This window comes from Primulina tabacum, chromosome 15 (assembly GCF_025594145.1).
Source record: "Primulina tabacum isolate GXHZ01 chromosome 15, ASM2559414v2, whole genome shotgun sequence".
Taxonomy (NCBI): domain Eukaryota; kingdom Viridiplantae; phylum Streptophyta; class Magnoliopsida; order Lamiales; family Gesneriaceae; genus Primulina; species Primulina tabacum.
Window position 1 is genome coordinate 19535502 of NC_134564.1, and position 22964 is coordinate 19558465.

The following is a 22964-nucleotide window of genomic DNA, read 5'->3' on the forward strand; positions in this document are numbered from 1 at the left end:
CAACTTTATCAGAAATAGGTTTACTCAATTTGAATTCTTGCACCACTGTTTGAATAATTTCATCCATGTTTGCGAAAGATAATTCTGCTTCAGTGTACATTTGATGTTCATCAGTAGGTGATTGAGACATATCCTGAACTGGCTCTTCAGTTGGAATACTAGCATGTTTTGAGGATGACTCTTTCTGCTTAGAGGGAGGTTCTTCAACTATTTCCTTTTCATCATCGTCTGGATCTCCTTTATGAAGGACTAACTCTTGATCCATTTCCCAAAACTTTATCTGAGATAGCAAGCCAATCAGATCGGTGTCTAGCTGAGTAATCACAGCATGATCAGCATAGGCAGTAGGATTTGTTGGAACGTAGTTAGCCTTCAGTTTTTCAATAATTTGTGCTAACTTCTTGACTCTCATTTGATCAAACAAATATGTTTTTCTCTCCATAGCTTGAGCAATGGTGGCAGCTTTGACTATCTTGAGGACAGAAGCTTCCAGTTTGATGAACTTGTTCAGCTGAGATTTCTTTCTCAGTTGCTTGGCAAAAATATGTGTACGATAGGCTGTCCAAGCATCATAGAGTTGAAGTTTTGATGCTGCAAAATTATTAACCTCATCCCAAACAAGGTCAATATAGGTTTGAATGGGATTGGATGGCCTTGGTTCTTCAATCAATTTGCCCTTGCCTTTATCAGAACTGAGGATGTGTGGAATTTCCAGACCAGTTCGAGTAGTATCCACCCGTTCTATAATGCGGATGCCTTTGGGTCGGGCAGGTGCTAGAATAGTAGAACAAATAATATTAATCAGAGGGGCTTTGATCTTAACTGTTTCTCTCTTTGCACCAGCTGATTTTTCTGGTGGGATGATCTTCAGAGGGACTGCTTCAATTGGCTGCTGAGCATCTGAAGATATTAGCATGTCAGTAGGAATAGAATCCTCTGTAGTTGTTGGTTTAATCCTCTGGGTTCTCAGTTTCTTGGCGATCTTTGGGGAAGGAGTTTTCTCTGAATCGGATTCCTCCACAACTAATTTCCTTTTTGCTGACTTCAGTTGAGCCAATGTCTTGGACTTTTTCACTTATTTAGGAGCCGCCTGTTGAGTCTCAATCTCCTGTTTTATCTTTACAAACTGAGCAGGAGAAATGTCCAATTTTGTCTTGGGTGGCATAGTATTTTTCGCATTGTAGACTTTGAATTTTGATGATTTTTCTGAATTATCTGCCACTAACTCCTTAACTTTCAGCAGATAGCTCAGTTGCACTGCAAAGCCTTTGGACTGTTTGGATGATAGAAACATATTCTTTAAAATATTGAATATAAGATGCTTCCAGTTGAGTTTACGTTCAGCCATAATGAGAGAAATGGCTTGAAATTTTTCCAATGTAAGTGCAGCAAAAGATCCAGCTTTCGCCAAAATTCCTTTGGCGACTATATCAGCAAGTAACTGAACCTCGTGCTTCAGCTCCTTCTTTGGATCGGAAACATTGATTTTCCGTCCATCAGCAGAAAGTGAGGTTTGCATTTTTTCAACGTCAGATGTTTTAACATCAGAGAAGTGTGCCAGTCCATCAGATGGTAAAGAAAAAATTTCTCCAAAGGAATCTTCAGAGATGGTCAGCAACTGACCATTGATAGTAGAAGTGATGTTTCCATCAGAATTGATCATACCGTTAGAGTAGAATTCCTGAAGTTCTTTGGGGTAGATCTCTTGTGATGATTGTCCCAAGAATGTCCTTAACCCAGCAGTTTCGAGTTTTTGAAAGAGATCTACCCCAAAGAACTTCAGCATATAAGCAGGAGTTTGATTCGCCATTTTGATAAAATGATCTGAAATTCGTAAACGATAAGCTCTGGAATTAGTATTTTCTTAGAAACTGATTGTATGCGTAAGAAGAAAACTGATTTGAAGCGGGCTTAGTACAGTTGTTCGTGACTGTTCAAATTCAAGACACGTGTCAGTCCATTAAAAGTTTTGAGTAAAACTATGTGTACGTGTGCTATAAGCGTGTGTACAATTTAAACGGTTCAAATGCTTTCACGTTTTCAAAATGAGATTCATCATTAGATAATAGACAGTCACGTCACTTGATTTGGAATATAATATGTTTTAATTAGTTAACTTATATGAGAAGATTAGTGAAATACCCAACTGAACGATCAGTTGTAAGACTGTGTCATTTCAGTTGAGAGTTTACTAACATTTGTCTTCTCATTTAACATTTTAAAACCATTATTTCCCCTTAATTAGTGCATAAAATAATTAAAGCGAATAAATTTAAAGGTCAGAAAGATTTTCGTTTGCTGAAACGTTGACGACCCTTCAGCTTCTTTGATATTCTGCTATAAATAGAAATAACACGGTTAGTTTCAGTCATATTGGTGAAAATATTCAAGACAAAAGAATGGCATATGCGAGTAGCTCGAGTGCTTCGCCATTTTCTCTGAAAGCTAGGAAGGCTGTTATAGAAGACGAAGTCTTCTACAAGAGTCTTCCCTACTGGGAAAAGTTACAGGAGCTTGCGTTCCTGTATAATTCTGGAGAGGCTACCACTCCCGAACTGATGGCAGAGTTGAGAGAAGTGCGGGAGCACTTGCACATAGCTGTGTGGGTGGACATCTTTACGGATGATCGTATCTATCAGCTGATGCTTCGAAAAGAACCGAAGATCCTTAATCGCATAGCTTCTTCTCACAGCTTTCTCAAGACATCGAAAGGAACCGGAGATCCTTAATCGCATAGCTTCTTCTCACAGTTTTCTCAAGACATCTTTCTCATCTCTATCCGTTTGGTTGAGAATGTGGATAGATGATATAGAGGAAAAATATGAAAATGTAATCCAAGCAAATATTTATGGTTGAATAAAACATTTATTTTGGTTTAACTTTGTTTTTCTTTTTCCTGCAAGTAATAAGTTTCATTAGTTATATGAATTGCGATCATAAACAGACGAACTGATCATTGGTTAAGCGTTAAGTAATAAATGTCAAACTGATATCAGTTGATAATGAACAACTGATAGTTAAGAAGCCTCGGTAAATGAGAAAAACGCTTCGGTTGATTTGAGTCTCTTCAGTTTCCTCAACATTTAAGTTTCATCTGTCTATAAATAAGATGATTAGAATGTGATAATAACAGTTTAATATGTCGGATTCAAGTAACTCTGATGCATGCAGTAGTTCGCATATTCAAGTTAATGAGCAAATAAGTCCTTATTTAGAAGAGTTGAAGAAGACAATAGAAGAATATGTCTTGATGAAAGTGATGTCAACATGGTTCAAGATTCATGATTTGCAAAGGGTAAGTAATAGTGGTGTTGTTCCTACTCGTGCCGAAGCAGCAACAGCAAGAAAATACATTGATCGTTTTGAAGTTAGGCATGTTACAGATCTGATTGATGACAAATGTCTGTTAGAAGCAATGTTAAGGAAGGAATGGCATGTGGTTGAGAAGATTTCTTCAACTAGGTCATTTTCTAGAATCCAATTTATGAGTTGAATAATTGGATTAGAGAATGGCAGGATTCAGTTGGTTCTATGATATCTTCTGTAAACTGGGATCGATGGTATTCTTAATAAAGTATTATTTTCAATTTGTTGTGTTCTTATTTTCTGCAGATAATTCTATTAGTAAAGCAACATTAGTAATAATTTTAAGAAACATCAATTAAACCAAGAATATTGCGAAAGTGAGAAAACTTAGTCTCGGGTAATGGTTTGGTGAAAATGTCAGCTGCTTGTTGCTCAGTTGATATATACTCCAGTCTAATGTCCTTCTTCAAAGCATGATCTCTAATGAAGTGGTATCTGACATCGATATGCTTTGTCCTTGAGTAAAGAATTGGATTATAGGTGATGGCAATTGTACTCGTATTGTCACAAAATATGGGCGAATTATTTGTAATTACTCCATAATCTCTCAGTTGTTGCTGGATCCAGATCATTTGTGCACAGCAACTACCAACAGCAAGGTATTCTGCTTCAGTTGTTGAGGTAGCTATAGATGTCTGCTTCTTGTTGAACCAAGAGATCAGCCTGTCTCCTAGAAACTGACAAAATCCACTTGTACTTTTACGATCAAGCTTACATCCTGCATAATCTGCATCTGAATATCCAACTAAATTGAAAGTAGAGTCTTTAGAGTACCATAACCCAAAATTTTGTGTACCCTTAAGGTATTTCAAAATTCTTTTAGCAGCTGAGAAATGTAATTGCTTAGGATTTGCTTGAAATCTAGCACACATACACACAGCAAATACAATATCAGGGCGACTGGCAGTTAGGTATAACAATGACCCTATTAAACCTCGATATAATGTCACCTCAACTGATATTCCCCCTTGATCAGTGTCCAATTTTACTGATGAGCTCATGGGAGTATTTGCAGCTGAACATGATTCCATGCCAAATTTCTTCAGCAGCTCCTTTGTATATTACGTCTGACTATTGAATATGCTAGTTTCCAGTTGCTTCACTTGTAGTCCAAGAAAGAATGTCAGTTCACCCATCATGCTCATTTCAAACTTATCCTGCATTAGCTTAGCAAATTTCTCGCATAATTTGGGTTTAGTTGACCCAAATATGATATCATCAACATAAATTTGAACTAATAAAATGTGATCATTCTTAGTAAATTTGAACAAGATCTTATCAACTGATCCAACAGAAAAATCATGATCAGTTACGAATTTTGAAAGAGTTTCGTACCAAGCTCTGGGAGCTTGTTTAAGACCATATAAGGCTTTGTTCAAATGATATACATGATCAGGAAAGTTGTGATTTACAAAACCTGGGGGTTGTTCAACATATACTTCCTCTTGTAGCTGGCCATTTAGGAATGCACTTTTGACATCCATTTGATAGACTTTGAAGTTCTTGTATGATGCATAAGCAAGAAACATTCTGATTGCTTCCAGTCTTGCAACTGGAGCATATGTCTCACCATAGTCAATTCCTTTCTCTTGCCTATATCCTTGTGCTACTAGTCTCGCTTTATTGCGCACAACTGAACCATCCTCGTTCAGTTTATTCCTGTACACCTATTTTGTACCTATAACAGTTTTTGAAACTGGTCTTGGAACTAAGTTCCAGACATTGTTATGAGTGAACTGATTTAGCTCTTCTTGCATTGCATTTACCCAGTTAGGATCAGCAAGAGCTTCATCAGTTTTCTTTGGTTCTAGTTGTGATACAAAAGCTGAATAGATAAATAAATTTAGCATTTGATTGCGAGTTCTTACTGGATCAGATGGATTTCCTATTACCAGCTCAGGTGGATGTGATTTTCTCCATCTGTACTCAGTATTTGTTGTATCAGCAATTTCTTCAGTTGGTAACTGAACATAGTTTTCAGTCTCAGTTGGTGCTTCGTCAACTGGTATTTGAATGTTATCATTATGCTCTATCAACTGATCATTAGGAATGGCTTCTGGTTCAGCTGATTGATCTGACACTTCTGGTTCGGGTGTTTGAAGATTGTTTTGATTAATATGATTGCCTTTTTCATCATCATCCTCCAAACTGATATCTGTAAATCGATCAACTAGCTCAACTTGATCAGTTGGATTATTAGTTAGTTCAGTTTCATCGAAATCAACATGAGCAGATTCTTCAACATTTAGGGTTTTCTTGTTGAAAACTCTATAAGCTATACTAACTGATGAGTATCCAAGAAATATTCCCTCTGCAGATTTAGCATGAATCATTGATACTTTTTCTTCCATGCCAGATGTCATATGGTGTTTTCATATGATTTTTATTAATCATTGATCTGTTCTGAGTATAACACGCAGTGTTTACTGCCTCTGCCCAAAACCTTTGAGAAATACCAGAATCAGCAAGCATTGTTCTAGCAGCTTCTTTAAGGGTCCGATTTCTTCTCTCAACTACACCATTTTGCTGAGGAGTTCTTGCTGCTGAGAGCTCATGCTTAATTCCAGCATTCTCTAGAAAATTTGAAAGATTTTGATTGATGAATTCAGTTCCTCGATCTGATCTGATTCGATCAATTCCAACTGATTTTTCGTTTAAAAGTCTTTTGAAGAGCTCTATTAGTTGTGAAGTAGTATGGTCTTTAGATTTGAGAAAAATAACCCAAGTAAATCTTGAAAAATCATATACAGCTACCAAGGTGTATTTCATTCCCCCTAAGCTCATGACTGGTATAGGACCAAAGAGATCCATGTGCAACAGTTCTATGCATCGGGATGAAGATTTACAACCCTTGTTTTTAAAAGAAGATCGTACTTGTTTACCATACTGACATGCTGAGCAAAGTTTTTCTTTTGAAAAGTCTATTTTGGGCAAACCAGTTACAAGTTCATGTTTACTCAGATAGGCAATGGATTTAAAGTTTAGATGACTTAGTCTCTTGTGCCACAACCAGTTTTTAGATTATTTGGAAGCAATAAAACAAACCGGTGCATAAGTTTGATCATTCCAACTGACTTTATATGTGTTTCCACAACATTTGCCAGTTAGTATGATTTCATCAGTTGAAGTTTTGACTGAACATGAGTTTTTGTCAAAATGTACTGAGAATCCACTGTCGCATAACTGACTGATGCTGATCAAGTTATACTTCAGGTTTTCTACTAATAGAACATCTTTAAAAGTAAAGTTATCATGGATAAGCTTACCCTTACCCACAGTTCTACCTTTCGAATTGTCCCCAAAACTGATATTTGGACCACTGTATTTGATTAGTTGAGATAGCACACTTGCATCTCCTGTCATATGTCGCGAACATCCACTGTCCAAATACCATATTGAGTTCTTGTTTGTACCTTTTACTTGCAGTCACACACATAATATAATTTGGTACCCATATCTATTTGGGTCCTGAACTGATTAGTTCTTTAGGAACCCATACTTGGATTAGTCTAACATACTTTCGAGTAGCTGTATTCCAAATGGTTTTTCTCGGATTTTTTTGTGTGCTTGTGTAGTGTACGGATGATACAATATGTGTTTTAGCTTTATTCAACTGATTGTTCAGTCTATATCTCTTCTGAACTGGCTTGCAGTTATAGTAATTGGAATAGCCATTCGAATAGTTTTTGTAAAATCTCTTTGATGACTGACTTTGTGAATCAGTTGAGAATTTTTGACTATAACCAATCCCATATCTTTTAGCCTTGTTCATATTCTCAGTAGGTTGCTCAATCAGTTTACTGGGCTCAATTTGTTCTTGTACCACTGCTGATTTGACAAAGTGAATATATTTCCCTTTGTCTATTGTTAGCTTTGGTTGAGTATCATTTGAATACGTTTCTCCTTGACTGTTGAACCCTAAACCAGTTTTATCAGAAACTGATTTTTGTGAATTCTGCATCTCACTTAGTGCAGTTGATGACTTGTTCCAAGACTGAATGAGCTCAGTCTGTTTTGAGTTTTCAAGCATCAACTTCTGGATTAATGACTGATTTTTATTTCTCTCTGCTTTTAACTCAGCAATCTCCCTTTTTAGACTCAACCCATCAACTGATTCATAAGTTTTGGTTTTATTCTCTGTGGGATCAGTTTGCTTTGCTTTTATTTTTTCAAATGATGATGCAAGTTTTTGATACTCATTTACCATGTCATGTAGTGTTAGAATGAGTTCTTCTCGTGTAAAATCAGTTGAACTGAAATCAAATACCTGTTGGCTAGATGACTCTTTTTCTGCATCATTAGCCATCAAACACTTGACTTCCTCATCATCACTGGAGCTATATGAGCTTTTTGGTTCTGACTCCTCACTGTCATTTTCTGCCCATTTGGATTTGTTTTCTTCAGCTAAGAGTACTTCATGTTTCTTTCTGAAGGAATTCTTATCTTCTTTGGGTCTTCTTTTGTGTTCATATGATTTCTTACTTCTATCAGTTGAGCCTTGACTGTCCTTCTTGGGTTTAGGACAATCAGCAATAAAGTGACCTGATTTGCCACAGTTATAGCAGGCATTTGGTTCATCTTTGGAATTGTTCCTTTGGTATGGCTTCTGGAAGTTCCCTTGATTCTTTCTCATGAACCTTCCAAATTTTTTGATGAACAATGACATAGCATCATTACTCAACTGATCAGCAGATTTTTCGACTGAACTGATTGGTTCAGTTCTGACAGCAGATAGAGCAGTTGTGGCTGCAGGGGTGAATGGTTCTCCTTCTCTGATCTGCAGCTCGAACTCATAAGCCTTTAAATCAGCAAATAAATCATGAAGTTCAATCTGGTTTAGATCTTTGGACTCCCTCATTGCCATGGTTTTGACATCCCATTCCTTGGGAAGACCTTTCATTATCTTTAGTGCAATCTCTTTGTTAGTATACACTTTTCCAAGTGCATTTAACTCATTGATGACACTGCTTACTCTTTCATCATACTCGTGCATCGATTCTCCTGCTTTCATTTTGATGTTATCAAACTTTTGCATAGCAACAGAAAGTTTATTTTCCTTGGTTTGATCATTTCCTTCATACAGCTGGATCAGCTTCTCCCAAATTTCTTTGGCTGTTTTACACATCTTTATTTTGCTGAAGGTTACTTTGTCTAGCGTTTTGTACAGAATGTCTTTATCCACATTATCAAGATTCGCTTTTCTTTTATCTTCAATTGTCCATTCATCTCTGGGATTTTCTATTCTTTGTGGTGCCCCTTTTTTAATGGCAGCTGCTGTATTTGTTTTTAGAATCTTCATGGGTCCATCAGTTATGACATACCACATGTCGTCATCTTGTGCAGCTAAATGAGCCTGCATTCTGATTTTCCAATCATCAAATTCTTCTCTGGAGAACATAGGAATTTTGTTGAATGAAGTCATGCTGACAAGTTAATAGATCAAAAGTATTCAAGAACAAGATTCAACTGCTCTGATACCACTTGATAGGATCGATTAACGTATCAAGAGTGTTTAGAAGTGGGGGTTGAATAAACGCTTACAATTAAAACCGATCTTTTCGAATTTTGAGTTCAGTTTGGTGAAAAACTGATTCTTGGAATCTTGTTGGTCAATGACAATCAGTTAAACTAAAGTAGTTGCGGAAAATAACTGACTGAAAGATAGAATACGAAACTGAAATAAAGTAGGCAATAGTTGTTTCTGGATGTTCGGAGAATTTAATTACTCCTACGTCACCCCTTCTATCTCACGGATAGGATATCCACTAAAAGACTTTGATCAAATACAAGAATTGTACTGACCCACTTCAGTTTGGACTTAACACTATCAAAACTGAAACTCTTAGTTTAACAGGATGTTCTCAGTGCGTAACTGATCTTATTACTATCAAATTTAAACGATTTTAACAACTTGCTAGTGAGCTCAAATTGTAGCCTTAACTACTACGAATATATCAAATAAGAGTGAGCTAAGATTTTGGCAGAGTAACAGCAGGCTTTTGAATAGAATAATCTCATTGTCTTTTTAGCTGTTCTTCTGTCATATTTATAAGCTTCCCTTCCAACGGTAACTTGAGATGAATTTGAATCTTTGTGTCCGTTGAATTCTTCTTGATTATTCCTTGGGCATTGTTTGCTTCATTTATTGTGATGCGGCCTCTTAATTGCTTTCGCCGAAATGCGTTGTTCCAAGTGCGTCGTTCCACATTCAGTTGCAATCGGCTATGTTCTTTCCCGAGACATGTTCAGTTGAAGAGTGCTTAGCATCAGGCTGAATATATCAACTGATCAGTTTCCAACTGATCAGTCAGTTGATTTCAGTTATTAAGTCCAATTGCTGAGTTCAGTTTACTCGATCAGTTGGTTCGTATTTTTCAGTTGATTCATATTTTGTCAAACGCCGGAATTTAGTTTCCAACAACATATATCGATATTATACTGAGGAGATTCTCTATGGAGGAGTCCATGAGAGGATATCTCCCAATGTCTCATGGTGTGAATCTATCCAAGTCTATGTTCCCTAATACTGTTGGAGAGATAGAAACCATGAGCCGCATTTCATATGCATCTGCCATAGTAGTATTATGTATGATATGATATCTACTCGACCTGAAATTGCATATTCACTGAGTGTTGCAAGTCGATATAAGTCGAATCCCGGTCTACTGCATTGGAAAGCAGTAAAAGACATTCTTAAGTACTTGAGAAGAACTAAGAATTTGTTCTTGGTATACGGGAGTGGAGAACTAAAATTGGAAGGCTACACTGATTCTAGCTTCCAATCAGATGTGGATGATTCGAAATCGACCTCTAGATTTGTATTCAAGCTCAATGGTGGTGCTGCCTCTTGGAAGAGTTCCAAGCAAGATACCACAGAGGATTCAACGACTGAGGCCGAATATATAACTGCATCTGCTGCAGCAAAGGAGGGTGTTTGGATGAGAAATTTCATCCAAGAATTGAGTGTCATTCCTCAAACAATTGATCCAGTCCCGGTCTACCGTGACAACACCGGTGCCGTTGCGCAAGCAAAGGAACCTAGGTCTCATCAGCGATCCAAACATATACTGAGAAAGTTCCACATTGAAACGTCTGCCCTTTTTATTGCTTAAAAAGTACTAGAAATTTTTTCACTCATATTTTCGGCCATTTACATATACTACATAAAAATATTTTTTATAAAATATTTTACCCATTAAAATAAAACATCAACCAACTAGTATTTTAAAAGTCAAGTGAAATAGTCATAAAAATGAAATCGTCAAACGTTTACCAAACCTAAAAAGCAATAAATTTGAAAAGTATAGCTCATACTAAACCTCTCAAAATCTCTCAAAAGCATAAATAAATAGCATTAAAATCTTTAACGTAAATCATGAATCATCAATGCGGAAAAGTAGAAGCGCTGGTCCTCGGGTTGTGTGCAGTTTCAGTCCAGTAAGTTCATACATCAAGACATCCCTCAAACTCACCTGCATCCATCACGCCTAGTGAGTCTAAAGACTCAACACACCATAATCTTTAGAACAAATAATACGTATAAAATCGCATGCAACAGTGAAAAAAAGTTTACGTAAAAATAACTTTTTCATGACATGCAAACATAAACATTAACTTTTTTCTTTCTTTTTCCTCGACATGACATGACATAAAACATTTTTCATGACCATAAACATTTTCCTTTTTCTTTTATTGAATTCAGATCGTTAATTGTGACTTTCCTCAAACCTCAAAAAGTCGATGGATCCATCTACATGAAACCACAGTACTGGGCGGCGGAGTACTCTAGCAACACTCTCAGCGGTCAACTGGGCCCTAGCATATCCTCTTTTGAATAGAAATACGATCGTCGGGCTCCCACTGGGGCCATTCCCCATAAATGGGCTCGCTCTAGGGCCTTTTCCCTCACGACATTTCATTCTTACCTCATACCTCAATAGTCACAATTACTTCACTTCCTTCAATGTTTTACATTCTCATTACTTTATAAAAATCATGCATAACATAACCTTTTTGTTTTTGAAACTAAGCATGCAACATGTCTTTTAAATGTCTTCCTTAAACCATAAAAATCAAATAGACATTTAAACTCATAATTTCATCATGTAAAATTTCATAAACATTTAAAAATAACCATAATATCATAAAAACAACATTTAGAACAGTGCCATGACGCTTACTCGTTTTTAGGTGTTAAAGGATCGTTTTACCCCTGGACGTAAAATTTCACGTTTTTGACTTTTTCTTGAATTCATTGACTATAACATGTCCCAAATAATCTTTTAAGCTTAAACTAAAATTCTCATAATTTCATTTAGTTTAAACCTAGGCTTTTTAATTAATTTGTGATTAATCGTTTTGACGGTGTTTTAATCCCGAAAATTCCCAAACTTTAATATAAAATTCCTAAATTCAAAACTTGGTCTTTTTTATATTATTTTAGCCCTATGAACAATGACTCCACCCTCGTGAGCCGTTTTTCAATTATTTTAGCTATTAAAACCCTAACTTGACCCTTATTGGTTAGAACAGAGCCATCTTTCTATTTTCCCGAGACACCCTCGAACCATGTTGACCCAAACCCTGACCAACACCCTTATACACCCTAATGGACATTAGGAACCCCTAGGAACCAATCCCAAACCGAAAACGTGAGCCCCCTACCAAGACCATGCGGCGGCCGAGAGATCCACTTTGCATGGACTCTAAGTTTGTGAACCTAGAGACCTAGCCGACGCCGCAGCACCCAAACCGACCTCTAGTGCACCTACCTAGGATCATAAAGACTTGTCATGGCCCAGCCCCTGAGCCCTGGACCCAGCCCTCGCTTCCCTGCAAGCCGCGCAACCCCTGCGCAAATCTGCACAATGTTCTCGGGTAGGAGTCCTTGGGTGCAAGGACTCCTCCCAGCCTTCTAACCCGAGTCCTAGCATGTCTACGACTCTACCCTTGACTCAACCAAGCCCCTGGACAGCCCTGATCCCATGCCAAGACTGCACCAGCCCTTTAAACAAGAGAGGCGAACGCAAACCCCATTACAGCAAAAAACGTTTTTCTGCGTGTAGCTTGTGGTGCAACGTGTTTGGTGTGTTTAGGACCCCTTAAAATCATGTAAAAACGACTCTTGATCATAACCTAACATCTTGGCAGCCACTTAACGTGAATAGCACAAGTTTTTGGATCAAAATTCATGGATTAGATACATGTGTGTGCAATAATCCGAAAATAAACAAAGCAACTTCATGATTTTCATTCACACAGCTTTTAAAACGATATTATGACGTGATAGATGAGAAAAAGAGATGTATGGCGTGCCTTTGCGTTTTAAACGCACGAATAAACGTTGACGTAGAAGAACGAGGGCGAGGAGACAATGGCTTTTATTCTTCCCTTGCAAAAACCGAAAATTCTCCTTCCAAATATGATGTGTGTGTTGTCGTGTATATTGGGAGGAGTTTGGTATGGTGTGAATTAAATACTAAATTAATCCTTAAACAAGCTTAGGCCCATTAAGAATGCAATTAGGCTCATTAGTGCTTGATTAAGATTTAATTAAAATATTAAAATAGTTTTTGTTAAAGTAAGTTTGTAAATTCATTAGCCGGGGTGCCAAAAAAGTTTGTAATTTTGTTGAAAAACCAACACCGATAAAATTTACGTCCCGACGTATAAAATCACCTCAAAACTTCTTTTTTTCAAAATGTGAAAAACTATCAACCATATTTTAAACAGTTAAAAAAATTATTTAAATAAAAACATTTTACGTTTTTCAGCGCTCAGTCTCCGTTCCTCGATCGCAACTTGAATATTCCTTAAAAATCCAGTTTTATGCATTATGACAATAAAATCCTATTTAACATTTAAGAATGATGTCACATAATCAATTAGCAATTAAAATCAATAATTAGTAATTTTTTCAAATTTCCTAGATTTTCATGCAGTTGGATTACGTCGTCTTAATTTTGGACCTTATAATTCCTCCTCCCCTTAAATAAAATTTCGTCCTCGAAATTAGAACTTACCGAATAGTTCTAGATAGCGACTCTTCAAGTCCCTCTCGGTTTCCCAAGTAGCTTCCTCTTCCGAGTGATTCAGCCACTTGACCTTGACCATTGAAATGACTTTGTTTCGCAGTCTCCTTTCTTGTCTTGCTAAGATTAGGACAGGTCTTTCTTCATAAGTCATATTTGGAATCAATTGTAGAGGTTCATAATTTAGTACGTGTGATGGATTCGACATGTACTCCCGCAGCATCGAAATATGGAACACATTGTGAACTCCAGAAACTGTTGGTGGCAATGCCACTCTATAAGCTAGTGTCCCAATCCTCTCCAAAATCTCAAATAGACCAATAAATCTTGGACTAAGCTTGCTTTTCTTGCCAAAACGCATAACACCCTTCATAGGTGCTATTTTCACAAATACATGGTCGCCCACTGCAAACTCTAAGTCTCGTCATCTTTTGTCCGCATAACTCTTTTGTCGGCTTTCCGCAGCCTTCATTCTCTCACGAATTTTGACTACAAGTTCGGCAGTCTCTTCAATCACATCAGGACCAATATCTCTTCTTTCCCCAACCTCGTCCCAATGAATAGGAGATCTACATTTCCTTCCATAAAGTGCCTCGAAAGGAGCCATCCCAATATATGATTGGAAACTATTGTTGTAGGTGAACTCCACTAGAGGTAATTTTGATTCCCAACTGCCTTGGAAATCGATAACACATGCTCGCAGTAGATCTTCCGAGATTTGAATAACTCTTTCTGACTAACCATCAGTTTGAGGATGGAATGCTGTACTGAATAATAATTTGGTCCCCGTCGCTGCATGCAGACTCTTCCAAAAAGATGACGTAAATCTAGGATCTCGGTCAGAAACGATAGACACTGAAATCCCATGCAGACGAACTATCTCTCGAATATATAACTCTGCATACTGAATCATGGTGAATGTCATCTTAATAGGTAGAAAATGTGCTAATTTCGTAAGACGATCCACTATCACCCATATGGCATTTAATCCCTTAACAGTCTTTGACAATCCCACAACAAAGTCCATATTGATGTTTTCCCATTTCCACTCGGGAATAGGGAGTGGCTTCAATTTCCCCGCTAGTCTTTAATGTTCTACTTTAACTTGCTGACAAGTCAAACACTCGGACACAAATCTCAGAATGTCTCTCTTCATGCCTGGCCACCAATATAACAACTGTAAATCTTTGTACATCTTTGTACTTCCCGGATGGATGGAGTAAGGGGTGTCATGGGCTTCCTTCATAATAAGAGCTCTCAAATAATCGTCACTAGGAACCCATAACTGATCTCGGTAACGAACTATACCATCCAACTCCGAATATAATTTCCGACCCTTGGCTTCATCTTTAGCTCTCCACTTTTGCAACTGCTTATCAGTGGACTGTCCATCACGAATTCTATCTCTCAAAGTCGTCTGTACTGATAATGTGGCAAGATTTGCGGCCTCGCCCCTAGCATACACTGTAAGCTCAAATCGCTGTATCTCGGACTGCAACGGTCTTTGGAGTGATAGATGAGTGATGACAGCTGCTTTTCTACTTAATGCATCTGCCACTACATTGGCTTTTCCCGGATGGTAGCTAATGTCACAATCATAATCCTTTACTAACTCAATCCATCTGCGCTATCTCATATTCAATTCCTTTTGGGTGAAGAAGTATTTTAAACCTTTATGGTCGGTGAATATCTTGCACTTCTCCCCATATAGGTAGTGTCTCCAAATTTTTAGTGCAAAGACTACGGCTGCAAGCTCAAGATCATGAGTAGGGTAGTTCTTCTCGTGAATTTTCAGCTGTCTCGACGCATAGGCTATGACTCGGTCATTTGCATCAGAACTGCGCCTAAACCAAGTTTAGAAGCGTCGGTATAAAGAACATACTCCCCTTGCCCTTATGGCATAGACAATATTAGCGCTGTAATCAAGGCTTGTTTCAACTTGTAAAAAATATCTTGACACTCGGGTCTCCAAACAAACTTTGCATTTTTCTTTGTCAAGGCGGTCATAGGTACCGCTATAGATGATAACCCCTGAATAAACTTGCGATAATAGCCATCTAGCCCAAAGAAACTGCGAATCTCGGTAACACTCTTTGGTGCTGGCCACTCTTTCACTGCTTCCATTTTACTCGGATCAACTTCAACGCCATCACTAGAAATGATGTGGCCTAGGAATGCCACTCTATCAAGCCAAAACTCGCACTTGCTGAATTTTGCGTAAAGCTTTCTGTCTTGCAGTACTTGTAGTGCTGTCCTCAAATGACGGCTATGCTCCTCTCTGCTCTTGAAATAGATCAATATGTCATCAATGAAGACTATAATAAACTGATCAAGGAACGGCTGAAATACGCGATTCATGAGATCCATGAAGATCGCTGGCGCATTGGTTCAACCCAAATGGCATGAACAAAAACTCATAGTGCCCATATCTTGTGCGAAATGCTGTCTTGTGAACATCTGGCTCTTGTACTTTCAATTGGTGGTATCCAGATCGCAGATCAATCTTAGAAAATATCGATGCTCCTTGCAACTGATCAAATAAATCTTCAATTCTCGGCAGTGGATACTTATTTTTTATAGTGACCCTATTAAGCTCTCGATAATCGATGCAAAGACGCATACTACCATCTTTCTTTTTCACAAATAATACCGGTGCGCCCCATGGAGAATAACTAGGGCGAATGAAACCATTGTCTAGCAATTCTTGGATTTGATCTTTTAGTTCTTTCATTTCGGCAGGTGCTAGACGATAAGGCACTTTAGATATAGGAACAATGCCTGGCATTAGATCAATAGAGAATTCCACTTCACGATCGGGAGGAATACCAGAAACGTCCTCGGGAAAGACGCTAGGAAAATCCCTGACAATATCAACATCTTCTAACTTCTAACTGATAGGTGCATGTACGGTAGTGACACATGCTAGAAAAGCTTGGCATCCCCGCTTAATAAGCTTCCTCGCACATAGACAATAGATAATGTGCGGCATTTGCTTGTTTCTTGCTGCCTCAAAGACAAAAATTTAACACTAGGCGGTCGAATAGACACTGTTCGCTGATGAAAATCAATCAAAGCTCCATTCGCTGATAACCAATTCATGCCGAGTATAATATCAAATTCGAGCATAGGAAGCACAATAAGATCTGCCCGCACAACATCTTTGAATAAACGAAGATCCAGATTCTTGACAATCTTAGACGTGAGCATTTGATCACCGAAAGGAATAGCAACTTTGAAACCCAAATCCATATCTTGAGGAGTAATATTCAATCTTTTGATGAAGGTTTCAGATATGAATGAATGTGTAGCCCCAGAATCTAGCAATGCGTAGGTAGCTACACCTAGAATGATGATCCTTCCTGCGGCGAAAAATGTCTTTTAAATCTTTTCATGTTGATGCTTAAAGATTTACTATCACTAATTCCCAAAGTTATATGAAGATTACGCGTTGAACTTAAGCATTTCTTGAAAATTTACATTTTAGCCCTTCAAATATTTTCGAATTATTGCAATTAAATCTTTATATTTTACAAAAATTCTTATTTTAATCCCTTAAATTCCGAAAATTGGATTTGTGGCTCTTGGGATTCGGTAATCGCACTTAGTCCCTTTTGTACCGAAAATTACCTATTAATACTCAAATTTTCCAAAATTACACATTTGACCCCAAGATTTCGATATCGTTATTAAATCCCTTAGTTATAATTTTCTCTAAATTTTGGCCCTCAAACTTTTTATTTGGAATTAAGTCATCCTTTACATAAAATAAGGCACAAAATTAATATCATTTTCTATGGTTTCTGAAATCATAACTTAAATCCAACTAAATAGAACATGCAGCCTAATTTTCACTAGGTTAAGCTTAATCCCAATTTAATTCCCATAATCAATTTAACATTTCATGCAATAATAAGCAATATAAAAATTTTAAACGACTAGGTTACCCGTAATGAGTGTAATGTCTGCCTCTTCCTCAGCTTCTTCAGCATTCATAACATAAGCTCGTGCCGTAGTAGCTGCTTTCCTCTTTGGGCAATCAGCAGCTTTGTGTCCAGCCTCCTTGCAGTAGAAACACTTAAATGATCCCCATTCACATTTGCCAAGATGTAGATGGTTGCACTCCTTGCATGGTTGCCTCTCAGCAGGCTTTGGTGCTCCAGGATTCTGTGGCTTTTGTGGTGCTTGTTTCTTGACTTGACCTTGGGGCTTTTGAGGCCCTTGAGGTCTAGAAGGACCCGTGTATTGCTTTTTATTTGGCTGATTGTTGTTCTGAAAGTGCTTCCTCTTGCGCTGAATCTCTAAATCGATGTCCCTCAAAGACTGCTCAGACTAAAAAGCACAAGCAGTAGCGGTAACATAATCCAATGGACGCATCATCGTAACATTGTTACGAAGGGTAGGTCGTAGGCCATCCATGAAATGCCTAAGCTTCACTGCAGGATCCCCGGAAATGAGGGGTACAAAATGACAACCCCTGTCAAACTTCTTCACAAATTCGGCAACAGTCGCGTTCCCCTGGTGGAGGGTCATAAACTCCCTCATCAGTCACCCTCTAACATCGGCAGTAAAGAATTTTTCATAGAATATTTCTTTGAAACGAGCCCAAGTAATAGTAGCAAGATCAACACTGTGCTCAGCTCCCTCCCACCATAAAGAAGCATCGTCCATGAATAGATAAGTAGTACACCTCACACGATCCGCATCCCCCATATCCAGATATCGAAAGTGCACCTCAAGTGAACGGATCCAACTCTCAGCAGCAAAGGGATCGATGGTGCCAGAAAATTCCTTCGGCCCTAGCTTCCGGAACTGATCATAAATTTCATGCTGTGGCCTATGTGCCTGTTGCAGCTGCTGCTGCTGCATCTGCTGCAACTGGTGCTGTTTTAATTGCTGCTGCTGTATCTGCTGCTTGAAGAGACGAGCCATCCCCTCTAAAGCACGTGTAGCAGCATCCCCTGGTGGTAGTGGTGGTGGTGGTGCATTCCCTTGATGGTTCACGCTGTTCTCTTCCTGATTCTCAATAACAAGGGCAGGTCTAGGAGGCATTTTATCTGAACGTTATTTCCAAATTCTAACGTAACCAACATGAATTTAAATCTAAGTTCTCTAATCATGTGATATAATCCTAACTCATTTAGCAATTTAAGCAAACAAAACATAAATACTCAAAAAGCTCGTAAACATGTACCATAAACATAATATTCATGTAGTCATGTAGGTAACATCATACTGAATCATATAAAGCATGTAAAAACTTACAACTTTGAGGCTTGACGACTGATCTTTCCGGCGCTGATGGTGGCACAACCCTTTACAGGACATTTACTCTGATACCAACTGAAACGTCTGCCTTTTTTATTGCTTAAAAAATACTAGAAATTTTTTTTTTCCTACTCATATTTTTGTCCATGTACATATACTACATAAAAATATTTTTTATAAAAAAATTTACCCATTAAAATAAAACATCAACCAACTAGCATTTTAAAAGTCAAGTGAAATAGTCATAAAAATGAAATCGTCAAACGTTTACCAAACCTAAAAAGCACTAATTTGAAAATTATAGCTCATACTAAACCTCTCAAAATCTCTCAAAAGCATAAATAAATAGTCTTAAAATCTTTAACGTAAATCATGAATCATCAATGCGGAAAAGTAGAAGCACTGATCCTCGGGTTGTGTGCACCTTCAGTCCAGTCAGTTCATCCATCAAGACCTCCCTCAAACTCACTTGCATCCATCATGCCTAGTGAGTCGAAAGACTCAACACACCATAATCTTTGGAACAAATAATACGTATAAAATCGCATGCAACAGTGAAAATACTTTTACGTAAAAATAAATTTTTCATGACATGCAAACATAAACCTTAACTTTTTCCTTTCTTTTTCCTCAACATGACATGACATAAAACCTTTTTCATGACCATAAACATTTTCTTTTTCTTTTATTGAATTCAGATCGTTAATTGTGACTTTCCTCGAACCTCAAAAAGTCGATGGATCCATCTACATGAAACCGCAGTACTGACTCTAGCAACACTCTCACCGGTCAACTGGGCCCTGACCTATCCTCTTTCAAATAGAAATACGATCGTCGGGCTCCCTCTATGGTCTTTTCCCATAAATGGGCTCCCTCTGGGTCTTTTCCCTCACGAAATTTTCATTTTTACATCAAACCTCATACCTCAATAGTCACAATTACTTCACTTCTTTCAATGTTTTACATTCTCCTTACTTTATAAAAATCGTGCATAACATAATCATTTTGTTTTTGAAACCAAACATGCAACATGTCTTTTAAATGTCTTTCTTAAATCATAAAAATCAAATAGACATTTAAAACTCATAATTTCATCATGTAAAAATTCATAAACATTTAAAAATAACCATAATATCATAAAAAAAACATTTAGAGCACTGCCATGACGCTTACTCGTTTTTAGATGTAAAATGACAGTTTTACCCCTAGACGTAAAATTTCACGTTTTTGACTTTTTTTTGAATTCATTGACTCTAACATGTCCCAAATATCTTGTAAGCTCAAATTAAAATTCCCATAATTTTATTTATCTTAAAACCTAGGTTTTTTAATTAATTCGTATTAATCGTTTTGATGGTGTTTTAATCCCGAAAAATCCAAAATTTCAATATAAAATTCCTAAATTCAAAACTTAGTCTTTTTTATATTATTTTAGCCCTCGTTAACCACAACTCAACCTCCGTGAGCTGTTTTTCAATTATTTTAGCTATTAAAACCCTAACTTGACCCTTATTGGTTAGCACCGAGCCATCTTTCGATTTTCTCGAGCCACCCCTGAACCATGTTGATCCAAACCCTGAACAACACCCTTAGACACCCTACTGGACCTTAGGAACCCCTAGGAACCAACCCCAAACCGAAAACGTGAGCCCCCTACCAAGACCATGCGGCAGCCAAGAGATCCACTTTGCATGGACTCTAAGTTTGTGAACTTAGGGACCTAGCCGATGCCCCAACACCTGAACCAAACTCTAGTGCACCTACCTAGGATCCTAAAGAATTGTCCTAGCCCATCCCCTTGAGCCCTGGACCCAGCCCTTGCTTCCCTGCAAGCCGCACAACCCCTGCGCAAATCTACACAAGGTTCTCGGGTAGGAGTCCTTGTGTGCAAGGACTCCTCCCAGCCTTCTATCCCGAGTCTCTTCTAACCCGAGTCCAAGCCTGGCTAGGACTCTACCCTTGACTCAACCAAGCCCCTGGCCAACCCTGATCCCATGCCAAGACCGCACCAGCCCTTTAAACAAGAGAGCCGAACCCAAAGCCCATGAGAGCAAAAAACGTTTTTCTGCGTGTAGCTTGTGGTGCAGCGTGTTTGGTGTGTTTAGGACCCTTTAAAATCATGTAAAAATGACTCTTGATCATAATCTAACCTCATGGCAGCCCCTTAACGTGAATAGCACAAGTTTTTGGATCAAAATTCATGGATTAGATACATGTATGTGTAATAATCCGAAAATAAACAAAGCAACTTCATGATTTTCATGCACACAGCTTTTAAAATGATATTATGACGTGATAGATGAGAAAAAGAGATGTATGGCGTGTCTTTACGTTTTAAACGCACGAATAAATGTTGACGTCGAAGAACGGGGGCGAGGAGACGATGGCTTTGTTGCTTCCCTTGCAAAAACCGAAAATTCTTCTTCCAAATATGATGTGTGTTGTCGTGTGTATTGGGAGGAGTTTGGTATGGTGTGAAAGTGTGTGGCCGTGAGTTATGTGGGTGGGGGAAAGGGTTTTAGTATTTTTAATAATTAATTAATCCTTAAACAAGCTTAGGCCCATTAAGAATGCAATTTGACCCATTAGTGCTTGATTAGGATTTAATTAAAACATTAAAATAGTTTTGTTAAAGTAAGTTTATGAATTCATTAGCCGGATTGCAAAAAGTTTGTAATTTTGTTGAAAAACCAACATCGATAAAATTTACGTCCCGGCGTATATAATCAACTCAAAACTCCTTATTTTCAAAAATGTGAAAAACCATCAACCATATTTTAAACAGTTAAAAATAATTATTTAAATAAAAACATTTTACGTTTTTCAGCCCTCGGTCTCCGTTCCTCGATCGCAACTTGAATATTCCTTAAAAATACAGTTTTATGCATGATGACAATAAAGTCCTATTTAACATTTAAGAATGATGTCACATATTAGTAATTAAAATCAATTAATTAGCCATTTTTTCATATTCCCTAAATTTGCATGCAGTTGGATTACGTCGTCTAAATTTTGGACCTTACACACATAATCTGGAGATTGTGGGAAGATGAGATATTTCGGTAGAGAGAGTCGCCTCCGCAGATAACGTTGTTGATCCACTGACAAAGCCCCTGCCAGGAGCATTGTTTGAGAAGCATCGCGAAGCAATGTGTCTAAGATCTATGGGTAGTTGGCTATAGGGCAAGTGGGAGATTGTTAGAGTAGGTGCCCGGCAAGCCTACTTGTGGCTCGGGCTTTATTGACTATAATGTAAAACAATCTTTATTTTAATAATATTTTACGATTTTATTCGATTATGGCATTATAATTTATCTATATACCCATGCAAGCTGCATAGATAAAGTCCTTGAATATACAATAGGTACCATGAGGTTTGCGTCGCAACGTAAGATCATAAAACTCATTAGGAAGTGTAGCATATATTCTAAACAGGTTCCTAGTCGAATCAACCGTCTAAAACAAGGATAAAGGTCGCTCGAGCTTGGGACTAGCATCTGTGGTGTAAACGCCATGTTTCATTGGCAAGGGCATGGAGATGTCCATTGACACAGATGGATGATCATATGATGATGTACTGAACAACCCTCCCTCGGACTATCCAAGTGGTTCCCAATTATCGAGTGGAATAGTCCGCGGTTATGGTTGTACACCATTAGTCCTTTGATCCGGGACAATGTAGGGGCTATACGTACTATCATGTACTTTGATCCGTTTACCGACTCCATGGAGGGTCATTAGGTGGCGAGGTTGGGTGTAGTTTCGAAATACGTAGGAGCAAATGCATTGTAGTCGGGGATTCACCATTCGCCTACGGGTGAAGATATCCTATTTGATCTGATGTGTTAATAGTTCAAGGAGTCTCTGACCAGAGCAAGAAATGTGCTTTAGGAAAATGTGTTTTTCTAGTTGCACATGTCATGCCACTATTAGTACTCAAAGATAAATCACATCGTTATCGAATTCATATGCAGGTCTCGATATACCAATAGTTACAGATTCGATTGGAATATATGTGTTGAAGGGACCGTACAATACTCTAACCAATGACTAAAAGTCCTTGCAGGCACTATCAGTGATACCTAGGGGATCATGGGGCGATGCTACTAGACGCTCTTACCATGATCCGATGGGTGCAATCAGAAATGAGTTCTGACATTCTTAATCAAGGTGTTGATGAAAAGAATGGGGCTAACTAGGGTAAGCCCGAATAAAAATAAATGTTATTCTGAATCAAATGAAGATGTGAACCCATGGCTAGTTGTATCCCTAAAATATTGAGGGTTACACAAGTATCGGATT